The 18,689-nt window shown below is 46.6% G+C and overlaps 1 protein-coding gene across 15 annotated transcripts in view; it reads right to left on the reverse strand.

Moving 5' to 3' along the window:
• The window catches only part of PPFIA1 (PTPRF interacting protein alpha 1), a 1,842,515-nt gene that overhangs the window by 726,800 nt on the left and 1,097,026 nt on the right, over positions 1–18,689 (reverse strand). The gene's annotated exons all lie outside the window — the stretch shown is intronic.

Raw genomic sequence — 18,689 nt, forward strand, 5'->3', positions numbered from 1 at the left:
ACTTCAATGGGTAAGTTGGAAGCGCTAGACAAAAGAAAGTGCCTACAATGATAGTTATTTGCTATTGGGCGCCTGTGCTGCAGCAAAGAAAAAGTACACATCATGCATACATTGCAAAACGTTACTACTAGATTAACAACGAGACATCCTGTATAAACACTCTATATAATTATGTTGTGATTTTTGCGTTGATTATCATTTCATTCTTGTATTTATCAGACATTCGGTTTTAGGCATATCGGTTTTACTGGACAACCCCCACGCACTACCTTTTATCCATTGTGATTAAATCAAAACTAGAGGTAAATCAAAGGGGAGGAAGGATAGCTCAGGGGCAACGCGTTTGTCTTGGAAGCAAGACAACACAGTGCAACACGTCCGAATCCTGATCCCCACTTAGAAACCACTCGTTGCTATTAAGCACGTTATAAAATAACAATTATAATCTAAAGTTCACAAATCTTACCCAATTTCGCAAACCAAATCATGCCTTCTAGTTTAATTCACTGGATTGCTTTAAGCAGTAGTCACAGTTTTATAATTGCATAAATGCAACCGCGAAACCATGCTTTAGCATATCCTTTAAAGATGCACATTTTAGATAAGTCTGGCTAAGCTATAGTTTATATGTTCTAAAATACAATTTAGCTTTACTTTTCTTCCTCTTAAAATTTCCAATAGTGAAAACAATTTATGAAAACCGCATTACGGACGTGTCTTCAGTGCCTAATAAGCTACAAAAATGAAGCACTTCATTAAAACATTTTAACGTTTACCAACATGTAACAGTTGGCGAAAAAACCCTTGCCATCTTAATTGTGTATTGCCAAACTAAGTATGCACGTACATTTCCTTTGCAGGGTTCATAAGGTAAAGTCTCTACGTTTAACTGCAATCCTGCTCAAGAAACGAATGTGATGAAGCGGCTAAACCTAGAAGTTACAAACGAAAAGGACTTTAAAAGCTTTGCCTTCTGTGAGCTTTACCCATGACGGGAAAATTACACACATCACCAGAAGTTTAACATATTGAGGCCCAAGTATGACGTTGTATATAAATGCCACTTTCACATGAAACACATGAAACAAATAAAAAAGAAAGACAAAATATGCCGCCTTCAATGAGTAGAAAATATTTCTTGGATAAATAAAAGGAAATTAATGTCAGAACTGAACTCAATGCTGCAGCTTTGCAAATATCAAGAGGAACATTTGCGATTAATGCTAAGCTAGGCCCACGACCCTCTTGTGGAATGAGCGCCAGGAAGTAATGGAAGTGACCTATGTGCACACTTCTAGCATTCCTGTATGCAGGGAAGTATCCAGCACACAATGCTCGTCTTAGTGATGGGAAACCCCTCCTATACAGTAGCAAAAGACACAAGTAGTGACTGGTTCTGCCCATGTAAAACAGGACTGCTCTATGATGATCAAGTGTATGCAGCGCCTTCTCACCTCTGGAATGTGGCATTTGGGAACCAGTTGGGAGTTCAATGGATTAACAGGAAACTATGAAAATAGACGTGGTTGAGAAGCGAGGTTGCGTCCTGAGAACCACCTTGTATTCTGAATTGCCACAAAGGGCTTGTCAACTCTACAAATAGGCATGATGGCTATTAAAAAGGTTATGTTATAAGTGAAGGGTTTTAGGGAGGCGTTGTGCATGTGTTCAAACAGAGGGACCATGAGTCTATGCAGAACTGTATTTAGATCCCAAGGATGCCGTCAAATAAGCGAATGGGGAATGTGTTGGATGCCCTGCATAAATAATTTCAATGCTGGTACCCTCGACCAGGACAATGTGTTACGAGGCGTTATATGCAGCCAGTGCTTCTAAGTGGACTTTTAGAGTTGTAAACTAACCCAGAGTGCAATAGGTAATGCAGGTAAGCAACAATGTCCTCTGAAGTGCTTTTAATATCCATTATATGTACTCAGCCTCTGGGAGAGCCAATTGGCAAGTGTGGCATTAATATTTATCAGTACACCAATGATACTCATGTGTACCCAACATTAATACCTGGCGAGCAAGTCTCTTGTATGAAGAGATGTCTGGATACTACTGAGCCCTGGATGCTCGTAGCAAATCTGAAATGTAAAGCGACAAAGACTGATTTTCTTTTGTGCTCTACCTGGGAACCAGATAATGAGACAATTAGATGTACATCATAAGTAAAGATGGTATTTGTCATACTTTGATTTCTTCTGCCTTCTCACTAGGCTTTTGGCTTGATAGAAAATCATCCATGCAAGTTCATGGGACAAATAAAAGGTTTAATAGCGCAAAATCACATTATTTTCTTGAGACAGATTAAACCGTATGTTCCTACTGAAGCACTGGCGTTATCCCATATGGAGAGCAGTAATACTCATCTTATGGACATTCCACAATCTATATATGGGCCTCTAAAATCAAGTTTCGATACTGTCGCCCAACTAGTGGTTTAGCAAAGAAAAACGATTTCTGACAGATTCGAATGGCGAATGTTTAACAACTTTATGAAGATGGTATCACCCCCACCTAACTCTCTATACTAGGACCTGCATATGATGCGGAGTAACGACCATCCTACATCAATCTCTAAGTTTCATGATCGCATGAAAAGGGTTCTGATGTCTTTGAAATTGAGCAAACAAGACATCATTAATCGTCCAGGCTTTGTCAAAAAACGATTTCATCTAAATTCCTGGGCACTGAACTCAGACAAGATCGAAGGTTATTCTTCCTTCACTAACTACGCCAACTTCAGACGTGCGCAAAAACCTCGATGCTCGTACTTGCTGCGATTTCTGTACAACAAGGCTTGTACGACATATATGAGATTTCGTCTTGATTTAGTTCACGCTGGATCACGAATTCGAAAATGGCATGGGCACGAAACAATTGACCTTGGCCTCAAATGCCGCTTCTGTACTAATGAAAATGAAACGGAGACAATACAACATCTCTTCCTGTTTTACCCCCATTTTGAATGTGAAAGAAAAATTCTTCTTGGAGCATATGTGGGGTCAGTACTAAATCATGAAGCATACGCTGTTTGGTCACGGTGTATGTGGGGCAGCACCAATCTGATCATACTAGCCATATTGCGACTTGTAAGCAAGATCGAGGAAGCCCTGAACGAAAGAAATCAAGGGATTGCAGAGGCAGCCGATTAGGAGCAAAAGTTGCACGCAATCCGGCTCATTGGGGAGGATGATTTGTGTGAGTGGTTGAATCCACTCTACAAACAAGGTGTCCTTTACCCTTTAAGGAATTGGGAAAACGCTCTGCTGAGATGGACCCGACACTGGAATAGGAAGTTAAATATTGTCATTGTACGCAGACTCTGGCTTGACACGTCTACCATGCTCAACGCAGCTGTAGGATGCCTTAGTTTTGATCTACAAGTCACTTCCCCCCCTACTATTGGCACTGCATCTACCACATTTCAAAAAGCCCCTGATCCACTGCAAACATACCACCCGGTAGGTGAAACAAACAGGGATTATAAGCTAGAGTGCCCTTTTTAAGTAAGACCTGTCCCACTGATTTAATGGACGCATTGAATTATCATGGAATCGCTTCATGCTGAAGTCTGTTAATTTTTCCATGCCTATTAATAACAGGACTTAGTCTTTATGGTGCCCGAAAGTGAGCTTTAGCTCCCAACAAAAAAACGGATAGATTAAACACAAAAAAGTAAAAAAAATATCCAAAAAAAAGGTAAAAAAATAAATGAGGAAATCACATGCTTTTTAGTGTAAATAAGTGAAGTACTAGCAGCAAAGTTACTCAGATTACTGCACACTATCTGACAGAAGATGGACATATTGGGCCCTACTAATGTCCATCTAGGCCCCTCCAAGTTCATATAATAAACAGTTGGAATATTGTAGATATTGCACACCGGTGATCCTTTCACCTGTAGTTACACTTTGGGTATGATGTCTAATGTTGATGTCGTTTTCAGCTGATTTTGCACACTACATATTTTGCACAACTGTTCTAATGCGCATTTTGCACTAATTTGCGATCTTTACATGTTTTTTTTAAGGTGTGTTATGTTTGCTGCTTGATTTTATGTGAATCAATGGTCGACAGATTGATATCTACGTTATATGCATACACCTATTTACGGGGAGGTTTCATTCCCGTTTATGTATGATAGTGCCTTCTGTTGACACATGACAGAGTTGGTTTTACCTCTGACGTTGAGGAATGATGGTGTTGCTCAATGATTATTTGAAAAATTGCAATCCTGCATATTGTACTTTGTGAAGTTTGCAAAGATGTCTCTGTTCTTCCTAAACATTTGCACTTTTGTTCAAACTTGTAACTTCTAAACAAAAATTCGTATCTTTTTTAAAAGACCTGGTACGGTAGCTTATGCATCATGTTGGTTTTATGTGTATTTGGCTGATGCAAAGCAGTTTTATTATATTTGTAAAGGTTTTGTAAACCAAAAACAAAGAAATTTAAAGAAACACGATTTAAAAAATTATTTTCAAAACCCTACATGGTATGCCTTTTAAAGCATGAACTCTGGTGTATAGCTTGTAAAGCAATTTGGTGGCAGCAACCACATTTTTTCATGATAAATTGTTCATTTCCGGTGGCCAATTGTTTTGGTTTGATATTCCCCCAGTGACAAGATAGTCACTGCAATTGTGCCATCTTGTGTCTTTCGCCTAATTTGAAATTCGGTTTATCACTTTACGCTTAGTATCTTTTCTACCAAACTTTCATACAAATTTGAAGACTTTTACCCAAGTAAAGTGTTTTTATTCGTATTGGGCTCGAGTCTTGGGGCACCATTTTCTTATATACATTTGTTTTAATTGTGGTTTGATTTGATTGCTCTTATTGCATTTTATTTTTTATAGTGAACAACTCTCGGTTCGCAGATTATTATATTTCAAGTGCCAATTTGACAAATACATTTAATAGGAGGCACCTCAATCTCTTACACCAATTGAACTAGCAAGTTACTGTATTTGGCTTCCTTGCCTCATGGAGTATGTCCATAGATCGTGAGCCAAACCCAAATAGCCAAACTAGGACCATGGGAGCTATGCTGCCAAGTTTAATGTCTGTGGACTGGGTATGGTTATCTGCTGTGTCAGTAGGTTTGAACTGGGCGCAGCTTCACTGGTGTTTGAGAAATGTGTAATGCGCTGCTAATGGTGAACTGAATCGCATCTATGCACAGTTGTTATAGACAGAATCCATTATGAAACACCAGGTCCAGAAAAAATTGCTATACTGTACTCTACCATAAATCCTTCCTCTATTTAAACAGATAGGCTTTTAGCTTTTTTCGAAACGGAGATAAAGACTCTACAATCCTGATTCCTAAAAGAACACTATTCCATAGCTCGGGCACGAAAACCGCAAATCTGCAATCTTCCCTGGACACACAACGAGATGTGGGGATAGTCAGCAGAAACTTATCATTTGATTTAACCGATCGTGCAGGTTGGTAGCAGTTTAACTTATCTGTCAGGTATGCAGGGACTAGACCATTCAAGCACTTAAATACCATACATCTGATCTTGAACTTGATCTTCTCTTCCACGGCCAGCCAGTGTATTGAGCGATGTAGTCCTGAAATTGGTGTGGACTTGTTCACTCCAAATACCAATCTGACAGCAACATTTTGTGCCTTCTGCAGACGATAAAACTGCTTGGCGGGATCCCCGGCCAATAAACCATTACAATAATCAAGGTTAGACTTTAATAGGGCTCCTGCCACGTGATCGTTCTGAGGTACATATGGAAGGGCTTGCCTTAGCAGCCGCAGGTTGTAAAAAAATAAAATAAAATGGCCTGCACCTTTGGCCCCAATTTGCCCTTCACAACCAAGGTCACTACATACAGCTCCAAGATTTTTTGATCTTTTTAGCGTACTTTAATTCTGATCCCAGAAGAATCAGGAGCAGGTGTTAAGGAGACTTATCGTTTTTATGCTTCAGCCCCTCTCCTAGTGAGACCCCCCCGCCCCCAACCCTCCAGCACTTTTTGCTGGATTGCTGGACATTTTGCTTTCTATCATGAATGAGCTGAGCCTTTTTTCCCCCTCATTCATTCCTGTTCGCTGTGTCTTTTGGAACTCTGTTCTCTGTGCTTTATCTTTACTACGGAGTCTGCTTTTCTCCATATCTCTTTAAAGGAATCTGTATTACACATTTGCAGCACACAGCACCTTATGCGCAGAGTTCATGGGAATCCTTTGGGTTCTCCTTTGAGATTATTTCTTTCTTTATCCTTACTAACTACAGTTCTTAAAGATAGAGGAATACTTTGTATCCTTCCTAAAATGTTATACTATGAGAGATTAGCATACACCAACTTATGTGGAGTGCTAAGGGGAAACAGAGCATCCCCCTTCTCTCTGCTCCTGTAACTTTTTAGTCACATAAACCACTGTATAGTTATGGCTGGTGGCAGTGGACATGTTCTACCAACTATTGTGCTATTTTTTTTTTTTTTACTGCAGACTGTATTCACAGTCTTGGTTGTGCACAATAGGGTCACCTATGTTCCAACATGGTGGCTCCTTTTTTTTGCCATTTCTATCGTGGTTGGACACAGGGGTCACCATTTGCCTAAAGATTAAAGTTACTCACTGTAGTGACTAGAGTTCTCAGTCCATAGTCTTTCCTCCATCCTTGTGGGCGTCACCCAACATGGTGACGGTACCGGAATCTTTGGCAGCAAATCAATTGGTTTACCCTTTAAATTGAGTATAGCATGCAGGGGCGCGGCTTCCAGCGCCTCAACTCAGTCCCCTTTGAACACATCGGACACTTAGATACCTGGCTACTCATATTACCTACAAGCCATTGGCATACCAGCGGGGGAAGGTGGGTGGGACGTATGGAGGAAATGGGACTATGGACTAGGAGTACACTAGTCACTATAGTGAGTAACCTTAATTACTCATACGTCCTGTCCCTTTACCTCCATCCTTGTGGGTGATTCCACCAAACAAGAAGATAGGGTGGAGCTGTGATCACCTGCCTAATTTCTAGGATGAAGCAAAAAGTTTCTTCAGAACTGCCTGACCAAACACTGCATCGCACCTGGAGTTGGTGTCCAGCCAATAGGACTTACAGAAGGCTGACTGAGTGGCCCATGTAGCAGACTTGCTGATGACAGCCCAAGAAGCAGGTCTCTGAAACGAGACGGCCGCGGCTTCCGCTCCGGCGACATGGGCATGAATCCTCTCAGGAAATAGTTTACCCATGGCCTCCGAAATGGCCTAGACCATCTAACAGGTGATGGAAGCCTTGGAAGCCAGGGAGGAGCCACCAATAGTCACAAATCATGCCTCAGACTTCCAGAAGGATTTCATCAGAGAGATAAAACTTGAGAACACTCTTGAGGTCCAAGGAATGTAGGGCCCTCTCTGCCTCAGATTGTGGATTCGGGAAGAAAACCGGGAGGTAGATCTCTTGATTCAGATGGAATGGAGAGACCACCCTGGGCAAGAAGTCTGGGTGAGTGCGCAAGATGACCTTGTTGTCGTGAAACGTGGTGAAAAGCTTGCACGAAGACCAAGCTTGCAGCTCACTAACCCTGTGCACAGAGGTGACAGCCACCAATAAAACCATCTTTAGCGTCACCAAGCAGATGTGCATAAAGGCCATCGTCTCAAAAGGCTGGTGCTGCAAAGCTGCAAGAAGCACATTGAGGTCCCAGACCGGGTGTGTCCTATGCACCGTAGGAAAAGGCATCGAAAACCCCATAAGGTGGGCCTTAACTACCGGGTTGGCTGCTGAAAACACATGCTCAGGGAAATTCTTTTAAGCTCTGATGGCTGTCAAATAAACATGGCAAGTATCCACCTGAACTCCAGAACAAGCCAGGTGTGCTGAAATAGCCAGTGCACCACCCAGGAGGTGTGCTGAAATAGCCAGTGCACCATCCAGAGGACAAGTGACAGGGTCCAGACCCTTGTCGCAAGCACAATGGCAGAACCTAGTCCATTTTGCTTTTATACTGCTGAATGATGTGCCAGTTGTCATCTGAAAATAGAGCATGCTGAAGCTGAAGCCTCAGTTGATCAGGAACCAGGCCGCCAGGGCCAGTTTGTCCGGATCCAGATGTTCCACTGCCCCACCCTGTTGCATCAGGAAGCCCTTCTGAGGATCGGAAGACGGACGGGACCCTGGGAGCATAACTACAGCAGATCCGGAGGAGTGAGCGGGAACGCGTAACACCTGTGGCGTGCCAGAAGATCTGGAAGGCATCTCCCGGTGACCCCCGACCTGCACATGAAGGAAACTGGGGGCACTTGGTATTCAGGGGAGATGCAAACAAGCCCAGGTCCACAAACCCCCAACGCTGGAACAGGGGCAACAAGGAGTCATTATGCAACTCCCACTTGTAGGTGTTGAACCTCAAGCGACTCAGCTGATCTGCTTCTGCATTGCTGACCCCGGCAGGTTGACTTCCATAATCCAAATCCTCTCTGTAAGGGCCCATTCTCAGATCGAAACAGTCGCCATGCAGAGGAAGGAGAGGCAGGGAGAGGGTGCCACGCTGCTTGTTCAGGTAAAACATAGTAGAATGGTCTGTCCTGACCAGAACCGACTTCTCTCGGTTTAGGGCAAAAACACCTTGTGGGCCAGGTCCACTGCCCTGAGCTCGAGCAGATCGATATGCAGAAGGGCTTCTGTCCTGGACCATGCTCCATGAATCGCATAGCCTAGTGCCCCAGCCCGAAAGAGGAGTCTGTCGTCAACTCCAGAGTAGTCTGGTTGGGTGAAGGGGGCTCCCACTGATACATGGCCATCCATCAGCAACGATTGGGCAAAAGGAACAGTGGAATTGGAAACCTGGCCGACTGAGACCCTGTCTCCTGATCCCAATTGGTCAGCAGGTGGAGCAGGAGGCACCTGTTCTTTAGACAGTTTTGCTGTACATTCAGCACAGAGGAGGCCAACAGGCTCAGAATGTGCGGTTCCATGTAATAATGTCGCCACAAAAATCTCGCCATGCAAAAATATCTCCGAAAAATGGCTGTTTTTTGTGGCGATATTATTGCATGGAACCGCACATTCTGAGCCTGTTGGCCTCCTGTGTGCTGAATGTACAGCAAAACTGTCTAAAGAACAGGTGCCTCCTGCTCCACCTGCTGACCAATTGGGATCAGGAGACAGGGTCTCAGTCGGACAGGTTCCCAATTCCACTGTTCCCCACCCCCTTGAGGGACATCAGCCACTCTGGCGTGTGGAACACCCACTGAGCAGTAGTGGTCCAACGTGCCCCTAGGAAGACCAGCTCCGGAGACAGGCATAACTGATTTCGCCTGGTTGAGGGAGAACACCAGCTGATGAAGGGTATCTGCCAATCTCTGGCAGGAGTGCACCACCCCTTCGGGTGCTCCAACCTCACTAACCAGTCGTCCAGATAAGGGTACAGGTGATGGCCCTGCAAGCGGAGAAGGACCACCACAGCAGTCAAACTTCGTGAAGACACGAGGGGGCAAGTTCAGTCTGAAGGGCAGCAATTTGTACTGGAAGTGGTACGACCTAATCGTGAAATGCAGAAACTGAAAATGAGGTTGATAAATGGTTAACATGCTGGTACGCATCCTTGAGGTCCAGGGAACACATCCAGTCGCCTGCACATAGGGACTTTGCTAAGTGCGCAGGAGTAATAATCTTGAAGAGTTCCAGCGGTAAAGACAGGTTTAGAAATGACAAAGGACTACCCCTCAGGCCAGTCTGGTTGTTCTTGGGTACTGCAAAAATGCTAGTATAGTAAACAAAGCCCCTGTCTGCAAGAGGAACTGGTTCTATCGCCGCAATCGCCAAGAGAGGACCGCCCATAAAAGAGCTGGGTACCCAATCTGACAAAGACGCGGAGAGGATGGTATAGTAAAGGAAGAGGAAGACTGAAGCCTGTGGAGACTACAGAGAGGATCCAGGGGTTGCTGAAAAGGCACTTCCAGGTGTTCTGGGAAAAAGCCACTCACAGTCGAGCTGTGTTCCCCGACCCAGACGTCACTGCTTTTTGGCAGGAGGGGGAGTGGAAAAACCCGCGGGATATCCTCTACTGCTTCCTCCTGTTGTCGCTGGGCGACCCGTCAGGCATCAGGCCTGTGGTCCCGGAACCTCTTGAAGCCAGCGAATGTTCAGGGTTTGAACTCGGTCCTACCCTGGGATTGAGGGAGGAACTTCTGGCCTGGCTTTGTCAGGAGGGCCAAGGACTTGCCGGTTTGAGTGGGGGTTTTCTTTGACAATTTTTCATTGGTGGATACATGAAAAAGGTCCACACTCTCGAAGGGCAGCTCTAGTATCCGCTCCTACACGTCATATGAAAACTTTGTGGCATGCATCCACAGTGTCGTTCTCATCGCGATCCCCAAGGCACATCCCTCTGATGGCTATGTCGATGTGGGAGACCAAAGACTCCATGAGGTCCTGCACAATGGCCCAGGCATCTGCTAGACTGGCCTTGAAGGAGGCTTGTTTGTCCGAAGGGAAGTCGGACAGAAATTCCCCAAGCTCCTTCCACAGCTTCTGGTTAGCCGCAGCCAAGAGGGGGTCCGCATTGGCCTGCCGCAGATGCAGTCCTGAGCTGGAGTAACAGCACTTTCCCAAGGACTCAAGGACTTTGTCCGCCTTGGAGAAGCAACTGAAGGTGGCTCCCATGGAGGAAGATGAAGACAATGGTTTAGATTATAACAAGGCCGCGGCCACCACAGAGGAATTGGGCTGCGGGTGTGAGGCAAGGAAGATTGGCTTCCCCGCCCGTCAGCCTAAACCTGCTGTCCAACTTCTTGTTCATCTGGGCATTGGACCTGGGCTTCTCCCAGACCTTTTGTGCTACCTGCAGGACATCCTTCTGGAAGGGGATACCAGACCGGCTTGTGGTGAGTTTCCCCAAAACCTCTGCTAGCACACCTGACTCCTGGGGGGCTTCATCTGGAAGAGGACCCCCTCCACACCCTCCCCCACCCCCGAGAACTCTGCCAGGCCCTGGAGGTGGCAGTTGGTGAGCAGCTGCAAGTGGATCTAGGTCACCTGGTGCAAGCCCCAACCACCTTTGTAGCCGTGCCTCTTCCTTTCTACTCTTAACTCTACGGCAAAGGGCAGGCGCGACAAAGGGCAGGCGCGGCAAAGGGCAATTCCTGCTTGCGCCTGTTCGGACCAGGGGGACCCAGGGCCCAAACCCGCTTAGACAACAGGTAGCATGCACCGACAAGTGTTTTGTTCCTCTGTCCCCACAGGCCCTACACACCATTATCGGGCAACGCCAACTTCTCTGGAGCTGGGGTGAGGACAGGTGTTCCGTGGCACATTAAGTTGTGCTCTGACCTATTGTTGTCACCCCCTCGCTTACTGTTCCCTGCCCATTTCACAGCTTGTTTCATTACTGTACCCTGGCCTTTGCCTGCACTCCTTACTTCTAGGTTCGTCAGTTGTTTACTATGCCTGCTGGGTAGGGATTCTGCTTTGTACATTGACAGTGTCGTTATTTTCTTCCATATTATATTGATATTGTGGTGTTCGCTATGGTTTTTTGCATTACTTTGCATTGCCTGCACTCTTCCTTGCAGTGTTTTGTGCTTTGTTGATGGCCCTTGCGTACATCTGATTTCTTTAGGTCTGTTTCTTGTTCTGTGCCGTTGTTCCTCCCTACTGTCTTGCCCCTGTGCTACCCCCCACCCCTGTGCTACCCCCCACCCCTGTGCTACCTCCCCCCACCTGCTTGCACCTACCCCACTTTTACCCCCATACCCTCTATGGTGCTCTCTGTCTCACTCATCTTCTCTAACTGCTAATCTATCGACTATCCTATCCCTCTCACTAGGCCTGGCAGGAAGAAGCTCAAAAGGGACATCCTGGTCTCCAACCCAGGCCGCCCTATCGCTTATACCTGCACCAATGCTTCCTCCAGACAGACCCTCACAAATATCCTCTTTGTCGTTCCCCATATGGTCTCTGTTCCCTCACCTTTTTCCTCTTCTCCGTACAATGGTGGCAACCGGTGGGAGGCCCCTATTGGCTCCCTTCCATTCCTCTAAAACCATCATTAATGTCTACCTAAATGGCACCGTCTTGGTCCAGGGCGCTCAGGCCATTCTCCTTTTTGATAGACGCTTCCCAGGCCTTATCAACTTTGTTTCTTCTCCTGCTATCCCTACTTACCCCTCTCTGGCTCCTCTGCTGCCTCCTTCCTCCACCACCTCTACGGCACCCTCTGGCCACCCTAATGCCTCCTTCCTCAGCTACCTCTCTGGCACTCTTCTTCCTCTCCAACTACCGTGCCTTCTCTTCCTTCCTCCTCTGTCCATCCTCTGGCACCTCCAACACTTCCGCAGGGCACACCTCTGGCCTGTACCCCCAATGGAAGTCCTTCAAAGGTGGCAACCTGTTCCATATCACTACTTTCAACTCTTGCTCTGCTGTCAAACACTCCTCTGACATCTCTTGGAAGAGCTTGATTTGGATATACTCTGTCTCACCAAGACTTGGCTCACAGCCAGCTCTGTCACCAGTTTTTGACAGTCTCCGAACGCCCCTCTTATCTGTAAACCTACCGTCCCTTCGCTTTGCACTTGTCTCGGGAGGATGGCTCAGTGGCAATGTACTCGCCTTGGAAGCAAGACGACACGGAGGACACCACAGGTTCGATCCCCGGGTCACCGCTTAGAACCTTCTGGGTATTAAGCGCGTTATAAATAACCTATCATATCAAGAGCCACTTATTGAGTCACCTACACTTCTCACCCCCATAGATCCCCTTAGCAGCACTTCTCCCCTCCCCTCTTCCCCGCACTTCCACAATCTGAATGACAAAGCCTAGTAAGATTGCTGTTTGTCATCCTTCTGTTTCCCCCCTCCTTGTCTTGTTGTGCCTAGAAACACTTATGTACAGGTGCGTTATAAATTACATATCATGAAAAGCCTAAACAGATGCAGAGGGCTCATCATCTTGGGCGTCAGTCATCCTTGTTGCGATTGCCCCACCCTTTTCATAGGTAAAGGGGAATCCGGGTTCTGGAACACAGGTCCCAGGGGGGTCCCCCAGGTCTGGAGCTGCCGACAAGTGAAACTGCTTTTGAGGGGGGAGGCGCTGGTGGTACAGGAGGATGGGTCAGCACGACCGGTAGGAGAAACGTGAGGAGTGCCCAGGGGAGGGGGCCGGTGCAGCACCGCCTGGGAGATGACCTTCACAATGTCCTTCAGGAGCCCCTTCATCTGTGGGCAAGGCATGAGGAAGAGAACTCGTTCAAAGAAGCGGTCCTCACTAGCCGCCGGTCCCTGCCCTACGAGGCACCAGGCCTAAAGCTCCTGGTCAAAGCGCTGATTGCGTGTAGCTGTACTGCTGTGAGGGGTAGATGCGTCCCTGAGGGGACCAAAACCCTTCACGTAGGATCTCCTCCGCTTCCAGAGGGAAGGGGGCTGGAATCATCTTGCAAAACCCACTATGGGCGTAAGCACTGGCAGGCCACGAGACAGATCCAAGATGGCCGTCTGCTTGGCAGGCTCTGCCACGTGCCGCTCTGCCATTATGAAACCTTGCGCCAAGCCCTGGCTGGGAGGGCGCAGAGGACCTGAGCCAAGAGAGGCCACAGACACAAGAAGATACAGCTTGGGTCTTGCACCCGAAGCAGAGGAATCGAACTCAGAGAGCCCTCTGGTAGGTGCTGAGCCATGAGCCGGATGGCTGGTAGTTGAAACGCCCTGGATAGCGGCCTATGAGCGAGCTCTGGTAGGCTGGGAACCCTTCGCGCCTGTGCCAGTGGCCGTGCTCGATCTAGCTGAGGAACTAGAAGCGACTCTTGGAGGTGGCACTCAACAATCCTTTACTCCCCCCCCCCCGCTCACCCCTCGGGGCAGAAGAGAATGAGCCCGATCACCCTTCCAAGGTCAGCCTGATGGGCCCCTGAGCCCCTCAGCTTGGGAGCCGGTAGCTTGGGAGCCTTGGGCCTACCAGTACCTGAATGGGAAGAACCCTGATCCGTGGCAAGCCTGTGAAGGAGTCACTGTGCTGTCGAGCCATGCTGAACAGAGGGCTTACCTTGTCTTGACAAGAGGTCCCGAAGATAAAGCCCTTAAAGTGCGGCAGAGTAGAAGTGTGGAAGATCTGCCTCCACTGCGACAAACATTTCAATGGCGTTTGACCGAGAGAGCTCCAGGCCAGCCATGAGTACCAGCAGTGGTCGGGCCCCAAACACTCAAGACAGAGGGCATGGAGGTCCAAGGCCAGGAACGAGCGGTCGCAAGAGGCACATTGCGTGAATTGTACGGCTGACATGCGCCGGGGAGATGAGGCACCGAAGGGATATGAAATAAGAATTGAAAAATCAAACTGGGAGCAGGTGGAAAGCTAAAAATGTCTCTGCGCTGGCTGCCAGGTCTGACACAGTCTGTGCAGGAAAATGGAACGGGGAGAGGAACGAGAGGGCGGGCCATTGGCAGGGCATACATTTAAAGGGGAAGCTAATTTTCACATTCCAAAGTTGCCGGTACCGTCCCCCATGTTGGGGGGAAGCCCACAAGGATGGAGGAAAGGGGATGGGACGTACGAGTATGATGGCTGTACTTTAAGCTCGGTTCATGATGACTTTCTTACTTGAGCCTTCTTCTAGCTGCCTGGGTGGGGGAGGTCTTGAAGGATTTTTTTTTGGCGTGCTTCCCTTTGCCTGAAAGGACATGAAGCGGGGTAGGTAACCGAAACACCCCTGGTCTTTGTCCTTCAGTGTGCCTGCCTGGAACCAGTTTGAACTTGAAGGCTGGCTGTCCACCTGGGACGGTAACACCCCCCCCCCTAAATTGGCATGAAAGGCTTCAATGGTGATTGGTGGGTTCAGTCTGTTTTCTTGCATAAAAGGCGAGGGTCTTCGAGCTGGACCTCGGAGTCAACCACTGGACTGAAGATCTGAAGGGGAATTTTCTGAAGGACCTCCCAGCAATTTCCAACCAACCACCAGAGCTGTTGAGTGACAGCTGAAGACCCAACACCGAATTCCGAGCGAAGGGGAAGATCTCTTGAAGATCTCCTCCCCTGGACTGGTGGGCCTAACCAGTCTCAAGACCACCTGCATTTTGCGATATCCTATGAAGAGCTGTGACCCCTCCTGTGCTGCAAACTCCAAATGCCCTGGGACCTGTGCCATTTTGCAGTGCAACATCGTGTTATGCGTGTTTACAGCTGAAACCATGTGGGCACCCTTCTGGCCCTGCAGTGGCACTTTTCCGCTCCTAAACGTCCCCTCAGCTGAGTCGTGGACCGAGAACCGAAGAAGTCTACTGGACGACAACCGTCAATGACACAAAGCCTGTGAAGGGCACTAACGCACCAGTGCCGCAAAGATGGACTGCTGGGCGTCCCACTGCTCAAGTGCATCGATCTGTTCCCTCCAAATGTCCTTCTTCAGCCGCCTTGGCCAAGAAATCAGAACTTGTGACAACTGTTGCCTCACCTTGGGGCCAACATGCTGCACCAAGTTCGTAACTGAAACGGTAGGTCTCAAACCTAGGTACTTACCTTGGTCTTGCTCCGTTATTGTGCTCTTGGAAGGCTGCAGTTAAGCAGTTACTTGCAAACCCCTCCAGGTCACCCTGAGTCACATTGGGGTGAACAAACCATTGGGCTGTAAATTGCTAAACTAACTTAACTACAAACCTGAAGAAAACTTTCATAGACTCTGCTCTGCCTATTGCGTACCTGCTTCTTTCCTCCTCAGCTCTTGGTCACTAGACCCCCAGTGCCCGACTTGACTCACCTAACAGATGCACTGGTTAGGCAGGGGTTAATTGAAGTTGTAAGATTTGATCCAAAGTATGCTAATTTGTTTCAGTAGTTTCTCTCACTTTTGTGTTGCTTTACATTTGATTTAAATTGTGCTACCTTTTATTCTACTGTGATATTCTTGTGTGAATAGTACTTACATTTCTAAAGCCTTCGTGTATATAAAATAAATGACTATTTTGTATATAAAAGTATGCTCAGTGTGCCTCACCACTACAGCCCTTATCCCCTCCTAGACTAAGCCTGGCTGCTCAGCCATTGCTACCAAACCTTCAGGTAGTTCAGGCTGGGCCGAAGGGGTACAACCTTGTCACCTAAGGTGGGCTTGTCCAGGTTCTGTCACATAGAGCAACGTTTGTGAAACTCCCTAACAGTAACAATGGTGGCCATGAAACATTAAAATATGAAAGCATACATCTTTAATCTGCAGGATTGCCAAATGGTTCCCTCGTTTAAAAGCAGAATGACCTCCTGACGCGTAGTTCATGTGAAACTTTGTTATTTCTTTCTTTGGCACTAGTAAATATTCGGATTAAATACCTGTGTCCCCATCAAACAGAACCTCCTCAATGGGACTTTTTCTGGCAGATGTCGGCAGCCTTCCTGTAGATGGAGATGATCCAGAGGCTTCAGATGATGACTGGGGTATATTGTATGACCCTGTTAGTTCTATGCATATCCCATGCACACTGTCTATAGCAATCATTGCATTGATAATACCCTCCCATGCATGTATGAAGGATATTTAACTGCAACCTACTCGGGTAACATGGGGTACCAGAGTGAAGGAGTCATTGCTTTGAGGAATCTGCCCTTAAGGGTGTTCTTTTGGCATGGCCTCTGCCACAGCTTTGAATGAGACTGGATTTACCCGCGGGTGCTTTGGGACAATTGAATGCCCCGCTGTGTTGCAGCATTACACTAGTACTATTGGGACCAGTAATGTATCTGTAAACATGAAGGCTCAGGTCAAGGATAGGGGTGCCCAGTTAACCTTATTGGGAGCATCATCGACCAATTTACCAAATACCTATCATCCTCAAGTGCTTTGTTTATTAATTTTGTCTATGCCTCCAGGTGTAACACAATGCAGCAGACACAGAAATGGCTCTATTAGTATAACCTTTATTTGGCAATATGGCATTAGGTACAGAAAAAAATACATCACATAAAATTTTAATAAAAGATTACACCGCAAACTAAAAATCACAAGCCTCTTAAAAAGTTCTTCTAACAGGTGCAAAATTGATCCATTTCATAATATCAGTATAGAGCAGCCATTCGAGTGAGGAGGGAAAACCCAAAGTTCAAGTGCATAAAAAGCATAGAACAAAATTCATACTGTAGTTTGACTTTCGCTTCTTTTCCACCATTTTGAAACAAAATACACAACATTCAAGTTCTCTGCCAACTTACAAAAGTGTAGGACTTGACCAATCGTAGGTATTACATGTAATTTGAACAGATTCAGGTACCTCCTATGTATCCCATAGCCCTCGCACAGAAACAAAAGTGTACAAGGTTTTCCGGTGTTTTCCGATGCCATACCACAAGTAGGGCAAGTAACGCCCTGGCAGTTGACCCAGTTGCTGCTATATGATCTTACTGGTAATGATCCCACCCTGAAACCAATATAAACGGCATGAGCATACATGGAGAAACAATGTCTAGTTAAGTTTCAAATGCAAACATGATCTTACAGCTTAAGTAATCATTTCCACTAGTAAGCAACCCACACAATACCAAAAGCCTGTCACTCCTATAGGCCAATAGCAATCCCATTACTATTTAGTTAGCATTTTTTGGGACAGCTGCGGGATCATCCCTGTAGATATCCCCCAACCCCCACAGACATCACTGACTTGAGAGGTTCCCTATATCTTAAATTTTCTAGGGATCGTCATACCCTAAACCAGTAAAAAATAAAACTGCCCTTGTTCCAGCCTCGTCGCCAATAGGAATATCGCATTCCAAACGTACTGCTGCTGTGGGCATACTCTGCGTGAGTGACAATATGCTTTTAAAAAGGTATTGTCTGTTACAGTCAGGGGCATACTGTTCACACACACCCATATCAAAGTACCATAGATGGCGGCAGCTTTGGCATGTGGCCCATAGGCCAAAAATGTGGGCTCAAGTGGTCCCCCACCATGTTTAAAATAAAACTTTCTAACAGTGCCACTGGTTCTTTGCAGGTTAGTTTTGGCCTTCAAAAGTTGCTTTGACCAGTTAGCATTGCTCGAAAATCTTATTCCCAAATAGTCGTACCAGAAGACCTGCTCCAACTCAGATTCTACAACAAAAATATGCAAAGGTTTGGATTTGAAAATTCCCCTGGCTAAATACCATAGCCTTCGTTTTACTTGCATTCATTTTGAGGCTCAAGTCATCACACTTGGCAGCAAAACTAGCCAACGCCAAAAACAGCCTGTTTGGGAGAATTCTCATTTATGGCTAATTTCCCTTTCCTAGCGAGTCCCTCAGCAGCTTTGCTGGATTTCTGGGTTTATTTTTTCTACCTGGTAAGAGTGTGAACCTTTTTCCCCACTCTTACATGTGTTTTGCCATCTGTACTTCTACTTTTTGTGTGATCTTGGGCTCTGGAGCCACACCACTCCATGAGCCCAACTTTTTGTGTGTGTTACACAGCACCTTCAGTGCAGTGACACAGGGTTGTCTCAGACTTCCTACTGACTCCATTTTTCTGGGGCTGACTACGGTCCCCCAGAAACAGGTAAAGTTGCCATTTACTTTATGTAGTCACTTAAACTACAGATCCAGTACACCCCATCTTACATGGAGTATTGGAAAGGGTTAACTCTGGTCCCTTTTTGTCTGTACCTCCTGGAGCCCTGTTTCGCTCCCTTGACACAAAGACTTGGCTGGTGGCAGTGGTATCTACCCTAACTTTTCTACTGCGATTATAGTATATAAAC

This window comes from Ambystoma mexicanum, chromosome 11 (genome assembly GCF_040938575.1).
Source record: "Ambystoma mexicanum isolate Mex_15411 chromosome 11, UKY_AmexF1_1, whole genome shotgun sequence".
Taxonomy (NCBI): Eukaryota; Metazoa; Chordata; class Amphibia; order Caudata; family Ambystomatidae; genus Ambystoma; species Ambystoma mexicanum.